We start from the raw sequence: 18,114 nt of genomic DNA on the forward strand, positions 1-18,114 counted from the left end.
CTGAATGGAAGCACAGAGCTTATCAGGCTGATCAGACAGGGACAGAGATAACCCTGGAAGCCAGACCTGCCAGAAAATTAGCTGCAGAAATGAGAGGATTATAGTGAGGCAGGTGGAAAATGGTATACAGAAAAAGGAAAAGGATCAGAGTTGGGAAGTTTCAACAAGAACTAACGTGGAAATTTATTAAGTAAGCAGTAGAGGCCATACAACCAATAGGAATGACAACATCTGGATCATTTGTCTTGAACACCTATTTTCATCTCTTTGTGCCTTTATAAATCCTGTTCCCTCCCCCGGGAATACTCTTCCTTTCACTTTTCATTACCTCCTTACATTTCTAGTGGAGGGAAGATCCCTAACTCTTCAGGTGGAGTCAGGTGCCCCTCCTCGTTTCTCCATGGTCCTCTGAACCTTCTGTTATGGACAGTTCTGTTGATCTGAACTATGTCTCTCTGTGTATCTCCTACAGTCATTTGCAAATTCCGTCCTGGCATGGACTCTGCCTTTTTTGTTGTTATTTGAATCTCTGTATACTCCGTGCCTAGTGCAATGTGCAATCACAGTAAATACTCTTCCTGTACTTACAGAATAAAAGGATCGGCAAAAATGAGGTACGGTGCCCATATTGAGGCCATTCAGGTATTTGACAGGTTATCAAAAGCAAAGGATGTAGACTCTAATATTTTGTGATTCACTGCAGGCATCATGATCCATGAGGCAATCCTTGATTAATGCCTTGCATTATTCAGATCTTAATTAACATTTGACCATCACAGAATCTACACACACACAACCAAAAGCAGATCTTAGGAAACTGAAAGGTGCTAGGGACAGATGAGAATTTGCAGGGAAATAAAACTTCAGAAGAAAGGCTAAAGGAATTGGTACTTTGTTTCTTTAAGGGCCTAGAAGAAAATGCAATTGAATAAAAATCTTCAAGGCTATACAAGGAATTTCCATCTGAACTTAAGATGGAAGAAGAGAAAATTCAAACTTGAGTACGAGGAAAAATCGCCCACCAGTTACAATAGTTTATCATTAAGATACATTAGGATACAACTATATTCTGGATAGATTTTTATCTATAGGAGTTAGTTAGTTTATGCTTAATCCTGTGTGAAGTTGAGTCAAGGGGCCAAAGGACCATAAATGCTTTGTCCAGTCTTAAGATTCAGGGATTCTAGTGATGAGAGTACATTTCTACTTGTAACATTCATCCTGGAGATGTGTGATTCTCTAAGTAAATTTTAAGATAAAGCATTACAGTCTGGATCTTTCCAATGATCTCTACATTGGTCCACACACTTGAGCCGCTGATGGTCATGAATCACTGCTAATCTCTTAGAAACATATTTCTGCAGATAACATCAGTTTCTCTCAGAATACAGAGAGGAGAGAAGGATTGCATTTCTTTTATGCTTTTGCTGAGAATAATTGTAGACATTAACTGGACACAGAAGAAGTTACAATCACTCGGGGTCAGGATCTAGTTCATAAACAGGCAGGTCTTTGTATATAAACCCAGCTAACCCAAAGCAGCATCTGGCTCGTTCCTTGTGGTAATTGTGTGCTTAGACAAAACTCTTCTTATATATTTTCTTTAGTCACATTTGCCAGTCACACCAAATCAAACAAAATCTATTTCCTTTCTCAGCCTGGTGACTCATTATTTGGTGAAAGTTTACAGCAACCTGAAAATGTGATACATAATAATGTTAATACTAACAGAATATTTATTTCAGGTGTTATTTAACTAGTTATGAAAGCACTTGGAGTTTTACAACAGCAGGATCAATTCCATTGTTATCCCATTTCAAGGACTGTGAAATCTGTACTAAACAACTTCAGAAGTGATACTCCCCTCTATCTTCCCCTTTATTTCTGTATTTAGATCTCTGAAAAAAAGGGGGGAAAAGCCAATCCTGATGACCTAAAAACAAAAGGCTAGATGAACACATTCAACTTTCCTTTTGACCTTGTAACTCTGGTGGGCAAGTAGCAAATTTTCACTTGAAAAATACCTCACCACCATGATCCTCCCCTTTTGCAAGAGGGAGGGGGTAAAGCGCCAGGCAAACGTAATCAGCTATTCTAGGAAAATTTAAAATATGTATGCAGCCATAGAGAATTCTAGTATTTGAGTGGAAATACACAGTTCCGACTGCAAGCTGCTGTTAGGGTTACAGTGCTCTGACCACTTAGGCCGAAAGTGAAAGAGGCATTAATTAAGTAATAACGATCAAGGTATGGGGCATTTCTTGGGGATTAATGACCAGCTGGGGGAGTTGATAGCCCACAGTGCAGCCAAGGGCCATTAACCCCAGCTGGTCATCAATTCCTGGGCCCTGTGTTATAGTCATTATTGCTATCATAAGCCAAAAATGAAAAGCAAATGGGTCTATGGATTACTTTTATGGATGATACAGTTTCAATTGGTATCTACAGGGCATTCCTAGAGAATGAATGCTCTGTCCGGGAGCCAATCAGGTGCTTCGACACATTCCATTCTGCTGCCTGGGAGGAACTCAGGGTGAATGAGATAGGCAGCCAACGGTTGAAAAGTTTCAGGTCTCTGTTGACACTTGAGAGCTATTGAAGCCATAAAAGACCACATGGAGGAAGGTGCAGGGAACGAAAAGTGCTATATAGAAAGGTGTGTGTTTTTGGGGGGGGGCCCAGTTTAGTGCCTTTATTGAGAAGTGGAGACAAATCATTGGATGGTAATGAGACTCCTAGAAGACAGAAAATGCCAATTTGCAGAAGGAAAAAAGAGACATGAAAGGACTGTGTACTCTATTGAAAAAAAAAAACCCACATACATTAAAAATAAAGACTACGAGAGACTGTCAGCCTACAGTGATCAGGTTGGACAGATAGAAATTAATTATATTTGGTTTAAGAAGCTGCTTCTGCAGCCTTGGTCAATTTTAAAAAGCACATGAGAAGATATCTCAAACTGACTTTCCAATTACCATGGATGGCAGCAAAGTGCATCGAAACAAAACTCATTTTAAATGGGTAAATGCATTCGATGCTGACTGACAATATTTTTAAAAATTATAAATTTAGTCACTGGTCAAGCTATTTTGAAGGTGATTCTGAGCAGAGTTGACCTCTGCTAAAGGAGAACAATATTAATGAAAGCCCTTCACCGTCAAATTAATAACCTCAAAGAAGAGGATGCAGGGGGACAGTGTGTGTCTATGCACGGGGGCATGCCCGGTGGGGGGATCCCGGGAGTAAAGAAATGTTGAGTGGAAAATAATTGTGTACCAGAATTTTAATTTAACTGTAAGGTCATTTTACAAAAACCAGTACTCAAATCCGCCTTTTCCTAATACTTTATAGTGATTGGAGAGATGAGTTTTCTGACAGAGATATGTAAGAAATGAAGAAATTGTGTTTTAGGCAATTTTTTCTGCAGTGAACAAATCCTTAAAAATCATGCTTTTTCAGGGGAGAACTGCTTGCAAAACAAAATAAAGTACACTGTGTGTTCATATACACAATACCTTCCTCTCCATCAGAAGCAAGTGTTAAAGCTGGGCTGAAGAAAGATTAATAAAAGCTCAATGACAAAATAATAGAATCTTAGTGTTTCTTTGGCTTTGTGGTAAATAATAAAAGCATACCTTATTAAATACAGACAAAATACAAATGGCATCCTGTGTTTATAGGTTGTATTTTTGTCAACCGTTTTTTCCATCTGTGATGGCAAAACATTTTGAGGGAGGAAATTCATTTTTCAGATGAACATCATTTTAAGCTCAGGACATAGAGCACAGCCTGGGTCTAGCTAGACTTCTTTGACTCACAGCTATGCAGAGAAGACTCAGCCTATGAATGGTAATCCTTGAATGTCTGAAATTTTCTTCAGTTCATCAAATATTCTTCTCTACATGTTCCTGGATCATTAAAGATGGATAAGAGAAATTCATACACCTGTTTGTATCATCTACCTACTCATCCAGTAATATAATAGATGATAGCAGAATAAATCGTGTTGAGTAATTATTTTCAACTCTCCAACTTTGCTCCCCTCCAAAATGTTGTTCCCTCCCAGGGTTTTAGAAACTCATCCAAGTGGGTGACTTCCAAATCTAGATTTTCTGCAATGATCTCTCATTTGAGTAACAGGCTTTGTTTGAGCCTTTATATCTTATGGTCCTGCTGACTCCAGACGTTCAATAGGTCCCCATCCGAAATCCATGCATTTCTGTCTCTTGCCAAAATCTCACTATTTCTGGATCTACAATTTTGACACTCACCCAGGCTAAAGACCTTGAGGTTATCCTTGATTCTGACTCTCCATCACCTTACATCACCAGGACGTTATCACTAAACATTCTTTCATGTGCAAAGCATGGCACACTTGTCCTTCATTTCTCATGTCTTCCCTACCTCCATTACCAGATGAATGGGCACCTTTCTCTTGGCTGGGCTGTCAACATTTTAATCAATGACTTGGACAAAAAATACAAGTCACTGTCAAACAGGCAGATGACAAGAGTCTGAAAGGAATCATGAATATTTTCTTGAGTGAATCAGAATCAGCAAGATGGAGATTTGTCACTCCCTTCCTTTATAAGCTCTTGATGGTTCTCTGTTACCTTCAGCTTGGAGTCCATGTTTCTCAGACTTGAACATCAGTCTTTAGTTTTCTCTTTTATGTTCCATGTTCCCTATGCTCTAGCCTGCCCAATTCCTTCAGGTGTCCAGCCTTTTCACACCGTGATAACTTTTTTCAGGGGGTTTCATAATCAGGAATCAATCTTGTTCTGCAGGTCTTCCTACTTCTAAAAGAAAGCTCCTACCTGCTCTTTTTTTGACTAAAAGTTTATAGTTTTAATCCAAATTTGGGCGAGTGTTGGGAAAACCTGCTCCTACTTACTCTTATAATACAGTTCTACAATCATGCTCCTTGGTATTTACCCAAATGAGTTGAAAACTTGCATCCACAAAAAAACCTGCACATGAATGTTTATAGCATCTTTATTTATAATTGTCAAAACGTGCAAGTTGCCAAGTTGTTCTTCAGTAGATGAGTGGGTTAGTAAACTGTGATACATCCAGACAATGGAATAGTATTCAGCACTAAAAATATGATCTATAAAGCTATAAAGCATATAAAACATACTGGAATTTTAAATGCATATTACTCAGTGAAAGAAGCCAATCTAAAAAAGGTACATAATACATGATCTCAACTTCATGACCTTCTGAAAAAAGTCAAAACCATAAACAGTAAAAAGATCAGAGGTTGCCAGGGGTCAGGAAGGGTGGTGAGATGGAAGGGATGAATAGGCAGAGCACAGAGAATTTTTTGGACAATAAAAATATTCTGTATGATACCAAAAATGGTGGATACACGTCAGTATACATTTTTCTAAATTTGTGGAATGTACAACACCAAGAATGGATGGCAAACTATCAACTCTGGGCGATTATGATGTGTCAATGTATCAGTTATAACAAATGTGCTACTCTGGTGTGGAATGTTGATAATGGGGGTAGGTAATCAGAGAGTATATGGGAAATATCTATACCTTCCCCTCAATTTTGCTCTGAACCTTAAACTATGCTTAAAAATATAAAGTTTTCATAAAATGAAAGCAGCAAAGACTCTTACTCATCTTTCAAGGCCCAGCTGAATGTCATATTCTCTCTATAGCTTTCCTCAATGCACTTAATCCTCCTAATAAGATTAAATGCTTTCTCATCTTTGTTACCAGAGCATTATCCATAAGCATTCCATCTTAGTGTTCATCATTTTGTGGTTTCTTTTATTTACTATTTAGTGTCCTGGGAGCCTGGGAGCTACTTGACGGCAGGGAATTTTATCTTATTAGTATTATTATTCTTGAGAGAGAGAGAGAGCAAGCATAAGTGATAGAGGGAGAGAGAGAATCTTAGGCAGGACTCAAGCTTACAACCCTGAGATCATGACCTGAACTGGAATCAAGAGTTGAACACTTACTGACTGAGCCACCCAAGCACCCCTCATCTCATTTATTTCTAATTCTTAGCCTCCAAAGAAGTGGTGCACACTGGGTACTCAAACTTTTGTGGCATTTTGTTCAATAGACTAAGGGGCCAGCCCTAACTAGATGAAATTGAACACGAAAAACCTGTATTGTACTGTTTAAGTATAAGGTAGGCTACATGGCTTACTAGCAACATCAATAAAGGTGATCTGAAGGGTTAGTCATTAGTAACCTCATTTTGAAGCAATATGATTTTAGGTGGCATCAATAGAAATAAATAAACTATGTAGAAAATGGGAAGTTACAATTCCACTTTTTCTCAGTTTTGGGCTCTGACACTTGAGATCTTCTTGCCTCTGGGCCTCAGTTTCTTATCTGTGAAATGGGGGGATTTGAAGAGAATATGTTTCAGGAGGGAGTCATAGGCCTAAAACCCATATATATGGTTGAAATAGATTCATTCCATGATTTGGTTAGAAGAATCTGTTCAGAGGTTAAAATGGAATAAAATATAGTTTTTCATTGATCTTGCAGAACTGAATTGCCATAATTGAATTTAATATAAGTGAAAGACCTGAATGCCTACATCAGCATTTGATAATGACATAAATGTCTTTCCTGCACAGTTATTTCCTAGTTGCAGGTACCCAGAGCTGCCTCCCTGGCTTTCTATCCTGGACAGGGTTTTATTCTCCATGATAACCTTTTCCCCCTTTATTTTACCTTTAAAATATTAATGTTTTGATCTTGGCAAGGTGTCCTGGAGGAGAGGGATGGTAACCTAACTCACTCAAAGGTAAGAGGTTCGTATTGTGTGTTCTTTCATAACAGAGGTTTAGAAAAGTGTCACACGCTAGGTGGGGAGCTAGTTTTGGACACGGTGTCTTTTTCCAGTATCCCGCATACCATACTACATGCACACCCAGAAAGCTTATTCAGGCTGTGTTTGAGAGGGATGAGGAGTGTGCACGTGAGTAAGGCTGTGTGTCACACACCACCAAGGCAGGCCAACAGGGAGGCCCATGGCTAGCTGTCCTACCTACAAGTGGATTATCCTGTGATGTATCTTGAAGTGTATACATCTGCTTGGATTCTCGAGAGATGGACTAGGTAACTTAGTAGGTTTTTTTTGTCTGTCTCTATTTCCTGAAATCTTTTCTACAAAAAAAATATGGGGGGTGAGGGGCTCACATGTTGGAACAATTATCCAAGAATATTTCATCCCTGAGAAAAATATAACCCTTGAGTTGCTGCCAAAGTCAGTGAGATCTGTGGCAGTCTGCCTTCTGCACACAGACCTTGCACATTAACACTTTAAGGACTCAAGCAGAGAATATGTTTCAATGTCTCCTGCAGCTCACTTGTGAAAAAAAGGAGACTGACTAGGACCTCCAGGAAGGTGCCCTGTGGCACCTGCAGAATTTTTTGTGACAAAATATGTATGAAATGGGCTCATTCTATTTTTAGGGTTGCCAGTCATATGCTGTAAACCTCATTTCCTTTCACATTACTGACAACTTAAACAAAATATTTAAAAGGCATCCTTCAAAGTTGGAGAACATTGTGACAAAGATCACCGGCCCATTTCCTCTACTTCCTGGACGCAAAGCTCAAGTCCATTTCCTGGCCCTCCTTTGCAGCTAGGTGAGGCATGGAACTGAGTTTCAGTCAATGGAATTCAATCAGAAGTGATATACCCCACTTTTGGGCCTGGCTCATAAAAGCTTCCCACTGATGACCCTTCATCTTCTCTTCCCTAGTTAGCCGGAATGGAGTAAGCCCCCAGGGTGACATTGGGAGCTACATGTTAAAGATGGCAGAGCCTGAGTCTCTGATAGATCCTTCAGGGAGATCTAACCAACTAGAAACTCCCACAAGGACTCTTATGAGAATGAGAAATAAGCTTTTTCTCTGTTAATCTACTGAAATTTGTAGGTTTATCTGTTACAGTGGTAAGCATTGCCTTGACCAATACATTATGATCACATATTTGCCTGAATGTCGTTATTTATATTGAATGCTTTTCAGTAGAGATAACATGTTTCTGTATATATGTGTGTGTGTGTGTGTGTGTGTGTGATATGTTGAAATTATATCTCTCAGGATACTACACTCTGACACTGAGATTTTTTCCTTCTTCCACAGCTGGCTCATACTAGCTCAACATTTTCTGTTTCTGCCTAACCTCATCTAAGCTTATACTGATGCCTACTTGCCTTCTTGCTTTATTCTTTCCTCATTTGTTTCTTGTCTTCTTGTCTTTTTCAATATTTTTGTTCCCTTTTCTCGTTTGGCACATTCACTCATTCAGCTCATATTTGCTGTGTGGCTATTATGTATAGGACATTTCCCAGGTAAGGAGTTGACAGTGTTAAGTGAGACAAATTGGGCTCTTCTCCCCTCTCATGGACTTTTTGGGAGGATGTGGGAGATTGTCCAGGGATGGACAATAATTATGGAGGGATGCAGAAAACTCTGCTTATAGAGGATTATCACAGGAGTTCTGAGGGAATGGACTTCAGCAGTGAGCAGAGGGAAGAGGAAAAGGGAACCATGGAAGGAGAAGTGGAGGAGCAGTCTGACTTGGCCACAGGCATTGAGGCACAGAGTATTTTGCAGGCTCAAAGAATTGGACAGAGGCCACTGTGACTGCAGCTCTGTGTATGTTGGAGAGAACTGTACAGAAAAGATGGAATTAGAGGGTGCAGGAAGTTGTCCCGAGTTTCAAATGTTACAGAAAGGAGCCTAGCTTCCTGTGGAAGTGCAATGAGAAATTATTGAAACATTTTAAGTGAGAAAGGAAAGTTATACAATTAGTGTTTTAAACATACTCTACCTTTGGTTTAGAAAATAGATGGTAGGGAGCTGAGGGCTGGAAGAATGGTAATCAAGCCCAGGTGAACCAGGACATACTTTGGACTACAGAGGAGGCCGTGGGGAGTAAGAGGTATAAATGCATTTGTGGAAAAATTTTAAATGCCTGCATGACAACCAAGTTGAAATGCTGAATAGACAAATACATGAGTCTGGAGATCAGAGGAGGGGTCTGTGCTTTAAACGTAAATATGAGAGTTGTGTTAGTACACACTATTTAGTCACAAAGAGTAAAAGACTGAAGGCCTTGTGCTTTTGGGGCTGAAAGTCCTTGTGAGGAGGGAACAGGATACTAGATTGCCAATCAACCATGGCTTTGGGCAATTTGCTCTTCAGCCATGTTTCCAGGTGGTTCTCAGAGAAGGTGATGGGCTGCATCAAGCCTTCTGCATTTCCCCTTTCAATCACCATTGTAGCTAAATTGCAAAATTTACTAAAAAAAGAAAAAAGTTGATCTTGAGATTTGTAAATTTTTTTATGCTAGTTGAATTTGGAAAGAAATACACAGGAACCGGGAAGTTGCTGGGTGGGCAGTGAGGTCTCTTAACCTGAGCTGAGCTCTGTAGACCTCATTCTATGAAGTGGGGTGAATAATGTCTGCCTCAGTGACAGTCAGGATTGGTTTCTGGGGTGAGAGCCCTTGCTAGGCAATGTTTTGCTTTACTGCCACGACTCAGGGGTGGGGATCTACCCGTGGTGGCCGCCTGAGACTCACGGCAAAAAGTGTCCAGAGATAAAACACCACCCCCATTCCCCACCCCTGGGCGGAAGGAGTACACTTGGCTAAAAAGTGAACCAAACCCTCTCTCTCCTTTCTTAGGCAATTAAAGAGCCTCGTTGCACACTTGGAGACACTGTTCATGCAGGCGATTCTTCTGCTATTAGAGAAGCAGATTGACTCCATTTTGATCATCCTGCCCTCGTCTGCTTGGCAAGCGCAGTGTGATGTCCATATGCTCTATTGTTCCCGTCAGCAGGGCGCTAACGTTTCTTTTGCTGCTGCTCTCACTTCTGTGGGGGATGTTTTTTTAGCCCCCTTTTCAATGTTGCCAACACATACATATATATTTTTAAAACATAGCACTTATTCTGGAGCTGCAGAAGGTGTGAGAGCTGTGTCCTCCAGCCATGGTACTGCATTTTCATTCAGACTCTGCTTCCTGCCTTTAAATGCAGCGTAGATTAGTTTTCCAAAGAGGTACCGATCACCAGTAAGTGGCAGTAGCCTGGCTTAAAGACAGGCTGCACTTACACTTCAGAGGCGACTGCCTGGAACTGGGAAAGGGTTGCAGCCAAACGGAATTTATTAGCGGGATCTATAGAATGTGTTTGAAGAGCGCCGGTGGTGTGAGCCGGCAGGCACACAGGTTGGCCCACCACCACACGAAGTCAAGCAGGCCAACTGCTCAGGGGATTCAGGCTGGCATGCCTTGTCAGCATTTCTTTATTTCTTCCTGCAGAGAGACACAAATGGAACAAATTTTCAGTCCCAGTGACTTATGCTTCTTGTGCATTTTCCCCTCTTCCTTAGAGCTTCCTTCCATGTTCTCAGTCTCCACGCTAGCTTCTCTTCCCCAGATGGCGTTAAGGAAGCAATTGTTTCTTTAGTGATTCCAGCTGATTCCCTTCCCCGCCGGTACCTGGATTTCCTGTTAGGCTGGATTTTTAGCTGGGGAGAGTTTTCTCAGTTCCTCAAGTAAGGATTTTAAACTCCAGATTCAATGAGAGGGCTGTGGAACTTGGCTTGGCTACAAGAGCTAATCAATGTAAAGTGTGGGGCTACGCCACACCTGATCCTGAGAGACCCCCACAGGAGTGCGAAAGATCATTTATTCTTCTTGGGGGTAGGAAGCATTCAAAACCCATTTCAGAATGTTGATTTAGATCTTCCAGATGACTTCTTTGCAGAATGCTTGCCCTGATAGGGACCGCCTGAACTCTGCTGGAGACAGCCAGGTAGGGCAGGAAGAAGACGGCCTTTGTAGCCAGCCTTGTAACCATCACGTGCACCCAGATGTCGGGGCCAACTTTACTGACCGGATGGCCTTGGAAAAGCCAGCCCCCACTCTCCTCAGCCAACTGGGGCGCGAGGGTGTAACGGTGTGACTAAGAGTTTGGGAGCAGGGATGGAAGAACAATCTGACATTGTACTGATGAGACCTCCCTATGGGATGACACTCAACAGATTTTCATCATTTTAAATTTCTGCCATGAAAGAAATCTTGCAATTTTTGGCAATTTCTGAACAAATAGGCTTATAACCTTTTATTTTCACACGAGAGCTAATTTTATGCTAATGCATTTCACAGCCTAGTCCACTTATGACGGAAGCCTGAATTCTCTATGCCGGGGACTTGGATTGGGATGCTGGGTGAGACATGTTCCAATCTGTGTGTGTGTTTCGTTGAGGTAGGAGGATTTTCTCTCCAATTCTCTCCTTCCTCCCCACCAGCCCTCAGCATTAGGATTAGTGAGGTAATGTTTGTGAAACACCTGGGAATCAGTTTGAACTACTTGACGTTTCAGTGACTGAACTGACTTACTATTATCTCAATTTCCGTCCGCATTCAATTTTATTTTTCAATACCAGACTCTCAAAAGCAGCCTAAACCTTCTCATTTCTACGACGAGGAGATTGCAATTATCTGTAGCTATTCTGAAGCTGCGACTGCTAACATTGTTGATAGAACTTCCCTATAATCGTGATGGGAATTTATTTTTCCTCTCGTCTTTTATAGCTTGGCTGAATTTTATCTGAGTGTGAAGAAACTCACAGAAGTAGTTTATTTAATTTTTTAAGCTTATTTATTTCTTTTGAGAGAAAGCGAGAGTACAGGCAGGTGAGGGACAGAGTGAGAGGAGAGACAGAATCCCAAAGAGCCTCTGTATCAACAATGCAGAGCCTCATGAGGGGCTCAAACTCACAAACTGTGAGATCATGACCTGAGCCAACATCAAGAGTCCGGCGGTTAACCGACCATGCCACCCAGGCCCCCCTCACAGACGTAGTTTAAAAAGGGAAGCACAGTGATGTCTGGACATTCCCACCAGACTCCAGTCTATTCCCACAGGTGGGTCTCTGCCACATGAATATTCAGGGAGCTCCGAAGAGTCCATTAAAAACAAAGTTGAACTCTACCTGCTTATAGATTACTTCTCTTTGTAATTACACTATGTTTCAGCAACTAATGGGAATGAAACTTCTTAACAAAAACAACTGACTTTCCATAACATGAATTAAAGGAGAAATTAAGGTCAATTCTGTTTCAAATAACTGTCTCAAATGAAAAAAAAAAATCTCTTCATTAATCAAAAGCATCCTGATCTACTTCCCCCTATTAATCCAGGTATATAGAAGCACCCAACACTTGTAACCAATCTCTGTCTGCTCTAATGGATATTTGGACCCTTTATTGATTTGAGTAAATTTGCTTCTTCTAAGGTCAATAATGATAAATGAGTCATGTTCTGCATGAAGTGACTTGGTACTTTGAATTAAATGATTGTAATTATCTGTAGTTATTCTGTAACTGCTACTGTTACTGCTGTTGACAGAACATCCATGTAATTGTGATGGGAATTTTTTTCTCGGCTCTTTAATAATTTGGGTGAATTTGATCTGTGTGGAAAAATGCTCATCACAGCGGTGTAACGGGGGTACTACGGGTGGGGCACCTTCATTCCTAGTTCTGTCCCTTCTCTGCCATGGTGCCCAACGTTCTGGCTCTGGGTTTGGTGCTGATCACAGCCTGCCCCTCAAGCCTGAGAGACCTGGGGACTCTCAGGGAGGGCCCTAGCCACACGGGGCCACCCAGTGCCTTCCCAGTAGCGCACTGAATCAGGCTCAGAACCCAGAGATGAGAGGTTAATCACCCCCTGTGTTGCCTGAGCCATCCGAATAGGACATCTGTTTGGAAGTGATCATCTGCCCTGTGGTGGTAAACACTGGCGACGAGAAGACCCCGGCTGCCCGCAGCCCTTGCTGTGCGTCCATCGGCAGCCGCCATTTGAAAGGGGTCACCTGTGTACAGAGCCCTGCGTTCCGCCTCTGCGAGGCAGGACTCCCCAGATTACAATGGGTGCAAATGAAAGGTCTGCTCGCAGCGGACCTCTGACTTGAGGGTTTTGCCCACCTGCCCGTCAGCCTCCAGGTGAGGACAATCCAGAGGCAATTTAGGACAGATTTAAAAGAAAGACCCGCTTCATACCTCTGAACCAAGGGACTAGAGATTTATGTTTTTAACGTCTATAAAGCAAATTTTAAGTTTTTAAAATACATGTTTTAAGAGAAAGACATTAAGTTGAGCACAAGATTTCTTCTTTCCGTGCCTCAGTGTCGGCCCTGGAAAAGGAAGCTGAAAGAAACGACTGCCTTCCGAAGATCTGTGGCACCTCTAACCCAGGTATCTCGGGATGGTGGGGCTTTAGAGAGATGTTACCTTTGAACGCAAACCTGTAGTAGAAATGTCTTCATTGTGGATGCTCCTGGCCTGGCCAGCATCAAGGGGTCAGGTGAGGGTCCCTGTTTTAGGTGTGTGTGTGTGTGTGTGTGTGTGTGTGTGTGTGTGTGTTTCAAAACTCAGAAAAGGAGAGAGCTGGAGTGAACCCTTGCTGAGGTGAGGAATCAATTTGTTGGAAGTGAAATACGAGAGACAGCAAGTCACTGGGCCGAGCCACACATGTGCCAGTGTCCTGGAGTGAGAAATGTCTTTAAAAAACAGCAGTTTAGGGCAGAATACTCAACTGGAGAACAGGACACGATTTGTGCTTCCAGAAAACAGAAGGGCATAGGTGATAAGAGGTGGCTTGAGTTTCAGTGGTCGGGAAGAGATGGATGAGAGCAGAGGTGGCTTAGGACCTTTGGGAGAGGCTGGCTAATGTTGCAAGTCTTTGGAAGGAGGGCGCTTTGTAACTTGATGCAGGTTGCACGGCCAGAGACGAGCAGGACGGGGAAGTGGGTGCTTCCTTCCTCCCTGCCGTGGGGGTGGTGGGACTTGCCTTCCCTCTGGAGGAGCAGCTCCAAGTAGGGGCAGGACGTTGAGACTGGGCCCCTCTCTGCCTTGGGAATCCTTTGTGGTGAGCAGGGAGGGGGCAGTAGGATCCATGTGTCAGATTCCAGAACCTCCCATTTCCTTCCCTCCTTCTCCCACCTCTCCTAATCTCTTAGACTGGAGAGTCCCAGCTGAGCTCCATTTCCATTTGTTGGTGTTATTTCAGGAGTGACCCTTTAGACATTACCCACTTCTCACCTAAGTCTGAGACCTCCCTCACACGTGGGGGATTTTATTTCCATAAGGCCAGGAGACTAGGCCCTCTCGATCAGCGCCCTGGCTTATGTGTGCTGTTGAAAAAGGAAAATCTAGAAATAACTTTAATAATTTAAAGTCCCCTTCATGCACTTCGGGCTCCCTCTGATGAGGAAGGCATTTGGGGCCACCTCCACTGGTCTTACACTGGCGGGCGTCGGTAATGAGGTGGAAGCCAGGGAGAGGACAGCCGTGCTCGGTCACAGCGTGGCTGTGACGGCAGCAAAATGAGAAAAGCCGCTGAGAAAAAAATGGCACGCCATGCCAGGGCCACGGCTCCCTTCTCCATCTTTTACTGCACAAACTGTTGGAGCGCCCGCGCTGCTGTAAAGCCAGCAAAAACCAGTGAAGAGCAGGTGTTAGCACTTGTAGTCCTCTAATCTCAGCTTCAAGCCCCCAGTCCCCGGAGAACATAGTTATGGAGACAGGGGGGAAAATGAGAGCATTCCTGTTTAAAGTCTGGAATCAAAGGTTTCGGCTAAAGGCCAAACCCTTTAACCCGATTAACTCCTCTCTGAAACAGGAGAACATCAAGAAGAAACTGAATCTACTACGTTTTACAGATAAACCAAGCGGAGGGTCTGGTTCAAATAGTGAGCCCGTTAAGAAAAAGGAGAATTAGCACAAATGGACTGTTCTTTCTCTTTCCGCACATGAACTGTATCAACTGCAGCCCCGACCCAACATCTGCCTGCCAGATAATGTGCACAGCTGTGTGTGGGTCCTGATTTGTCTCCGAACAGAATATCACACGGTAGATGCTTGAGCTTCTGAAGAACTGAGAGGGAATGTGGCAGGGAGGCGGCAGAGAGTCCTGCGTTGCAGCTCGGCCTTGGTAGTGATTTTTCTTGGAGGGCCCTTTCCTCACTGAAGAGAAATTTACTTTAGACAACGGGACAGGGGAACCTGGGTGGCTCAGTTGGTTAAGTGGCTGACTCTTGATTTCGGTTCAGGTCATGATCTCACAGTTTGTGAGTTCAAGCCCTGCATTAGGCTCTACACTACATATGGAACCTGCTTGGGTTTCTATGGGGCCTGCTTGGGTGTCTCTGTCTACCCCCACCCCCCATCCCCATCTCTCTCTTTCTCTCTCTGCCCTTCTCCCTCTCTCTCTCTCTCTCTCTCAAAATGAGTAACTTAAAAAAAAAGAAAAGAAGACACGGCAGCGGAGTGGGCATTTAGAGAAGCCCGCTCACTCGCTGGCCGGGGGTTTGTTCTTCATCAGCTCTCTTGTTACAACAAGATAGAGCCGGCGCATCATCTCTGCCCTGCCTGGCCTGCAAGCGTTCAGCTTGAAGAGTCCAGATGGAACTGGGTCCGCTGTGGCCTTGGTAGACTCCAGCTTAATGTCCGGCAAGGAGGTGACGCTTGACAGAACACAGCGACTGTGTGGCATCATGGTCTCCCTGTCTTATTATTAAAGGGGCACCTAGCGGATGCCTGGGACTTGCTGGCTTGTTTGCTGTTATTTTTATCTCCTTTCCTCCCGCCAACTCGTGCTCAGGGAGTCTCGTCTGCCCCCTTCTCTTCCTTCTTTCTGCTTCTCTTCCTAACCTAGAAATGGGAAGTTTGTTACAGATCAGATATTTGCAGATGGTGAGAGAAAAACGAGCATGGCGCTGGGTACAATGTAACATGTTCTCTTCCATCAGCCTACAACAGACAGTCCCAGAGATCCCCAGAAACTCTTAATTCAGCCCATTGGACCGTCCCTGCTCAGCAGGAGTCTTGTAATGAAAGGATGTGTCACAACACACCTCCTTCTTGAAGGACTTCCTTCTTGGCTTTTGTGCAGGTCAGGGGTAGGGGCACAGGGAAGACCGAGAGCGGCTCGTGTTGCAGCTGCATTGCAGTCGTGCGCCGCGCAGGGGGTTGGCGGGGTGGAGAGGATAGTTCACGGCCAGTTCAACGCTCAAACGGAGAAGCCCTTTGACTGCTATGGATAAATGAAAAAAAAGAAGGCAAACGGGCTCCTTAAATGGAGAAGCAATTATAAAACATAGGATCCTGAAACTTACATGGAAAACATGTAAGTTTTGTGCCTTTGTGTGGCTTATAATCTTTCATAAAAAAAAAAAAAAAAAGCCGTGGGATCAGGGCACAGCCATTATGCAGCTGTGAGCCCGCAGCCTTTCATATCGCCCTACGGAGGCCTAGACTACTCTGGATCTCAAGAAGGTCGTTATACCAGTGAAGCAGAAGAAAATGTGAATGCTAATGGATCATCCCCAGATACTCAAGCGAGCTAACTTTGGAAAAGTATGGGGTCCCACATTTCCCATTTTCTATAAACTGAAATTCTCCTTTAAAGAATTAGAACTGTGGTTGATATTGGCCATAATGGCCGAGAAGAATGAGTGGATTCACTTTCCTCAGAAATCACCCACCTCTGGTTTGTTTGAAAGAAAAAAAAAAAAGGCAGGAACTGCAGCTTCTTTCTTTCCTTTTCTGAGTACTGAACGGGAGAGGGTTGTTTAAGAACAGTCACCCTGAGCAAACGTTCAGTTCCTGAACTAGGAAGTTAGGGAAATTGGACACAGCGCTGGCTCCAGGCCTATCTCCCCTTTCTCACACCAAAATGGAATCTTCAGTGAAAAATTGCAGCATCTCCACCCTGTAATGAAATGTGCAGAAGAAATGAAAAATGTATTACTTTACCCCATGTGTATGCACTACATCATCACACCACTGAGAATGTCTCCCTAATGATACAGAACATATGGGGGTCTTCCATAATGAACTACAATGAGGTACATTAAAAATATAGATGAGTTTAATTTGATGTATTTATTTAATTGATTAAAAACTTTTATCAGGCAATTTCATAAGACTTCTGTGAATTGCAGTTATTCCTACTGGTGGCATACAGGCTCTGTGTTGTTACAAACTGTACATGGACATCGGTCGAATGTGATCTAGTTAGCCAAAATGAAGGGTTTGCTAAGGTCCAGACTCTTGTGGTTTGATAGCTTGGATTGTGAACTCGTTCGGTTCATATCTTTTTTTGAGAGTTGGTTCTAAGTCTAGGTAAAGTTCTCTGGTTCAGTTTAATATGTTTGCATTTGTGATAGCCATTTCCATTTCTCTATAGCTTGAAGGGAGGTGTCCTCTCCCTCCCTTACCGCCGACAGAAAAGAAGTAGGGAGCCTTTTTCAAAAGTTGCCATTCTGATACCAGAGAGATATACAAATATAATTTGATAGGGAATGTTAATGCTTTCTACTATAGCATATAATTAGTTTTTTACCATTAGGAAGTAGGAAGTAGTTTGGCTTAGAGTTGGTATTGGATGGTCAATGTGTTGAATTTAGATGACTCAGTTTTTCACTGGATTTACATCAGTATTTGTTTAATTTGTTCAGCCTCATATGTGTGGTATAACCTGTCTTGAGTACTGTCAGGGTGAAACTTTATCTAAGGTTTTCAAGGAGGAAGCAAAAAAGCTTCTTTCTTTTAATTCATTTCCTTTTATTTTGAACGGTTCTGATTTTTGTATAATTGTATCTACATTCATCAATAGGTTTCAACGATTCAGAAACCTCATCTTAGCTTAAAACTCAGACTCAAACTCAATTTTCTGTTACGATAATTTTATATAACCCCTGTTACATCTCAATTTATGGAAATAATTAGAGCAAATTAGATCACAGGAAAGTTTAATTAGCCAGGCATAGTTTTGAATTAAAGTTCATTTTCTGTGAAAATTAGAAAAGCCTGAGTACTTGATTCTTCATTATATGATGATTCAGCCTCATACATCACTGGCATCCTGGCAAGTGAGGGTGGGGCTGTGGTCTGGAGGGTGGTTTGCTCACTGACCCAGAACTGGATATGGTATCATGAAAGCTGAATGGTCAGAAAAGATCACCGCAAATTGAGACCCAACTATTTCCAGTGCATTAAACTCCAGTTTAAAATTTCTTGCTCTTGATTATGCATTTTGTAAT

At 42.5% G+C, this 18,114-nt stretch overlaps 1 long non-coding RNA gene across 2 annotated transcripts in view; it reads left to right on the forward strand.

The window, feature by feature from the left end:
* LOC115302746 overlaps positions 1-18,114 on the forward strand; it is a 60,817-nt gene that overhangs the window by 24,031 nt on the left and 18,672 nt on the right. For both annotated transcript variants that reach the window (XR_003913613.1, XR_003913614.1), the window contains exon 3: positions 13,196-13,264. This is a non-coding gene — a long non-coding RNA (uncharacterized LOC115302746). The remainder of the gene's footprint in view (positions 1-13,195; positions 13,265-18,114) is intronic.

This window comes from Suricata suricatta, chromosome 9, assembly GCF_006229205.1.
Source record: "Suricata suricatta isolate VVHF042 chromosome 9, meerkat_22Aug2017_6uvM2_HiC, whole genome shotgun sequence".
In the NCBI taxonomy this organism is placed as follows: domain Eukaryota; kingdom Metazoa; phylum Chordata; class Mammalia; order Carnivora; family Herpestidae; genus Suricata; species Suricata suricatta.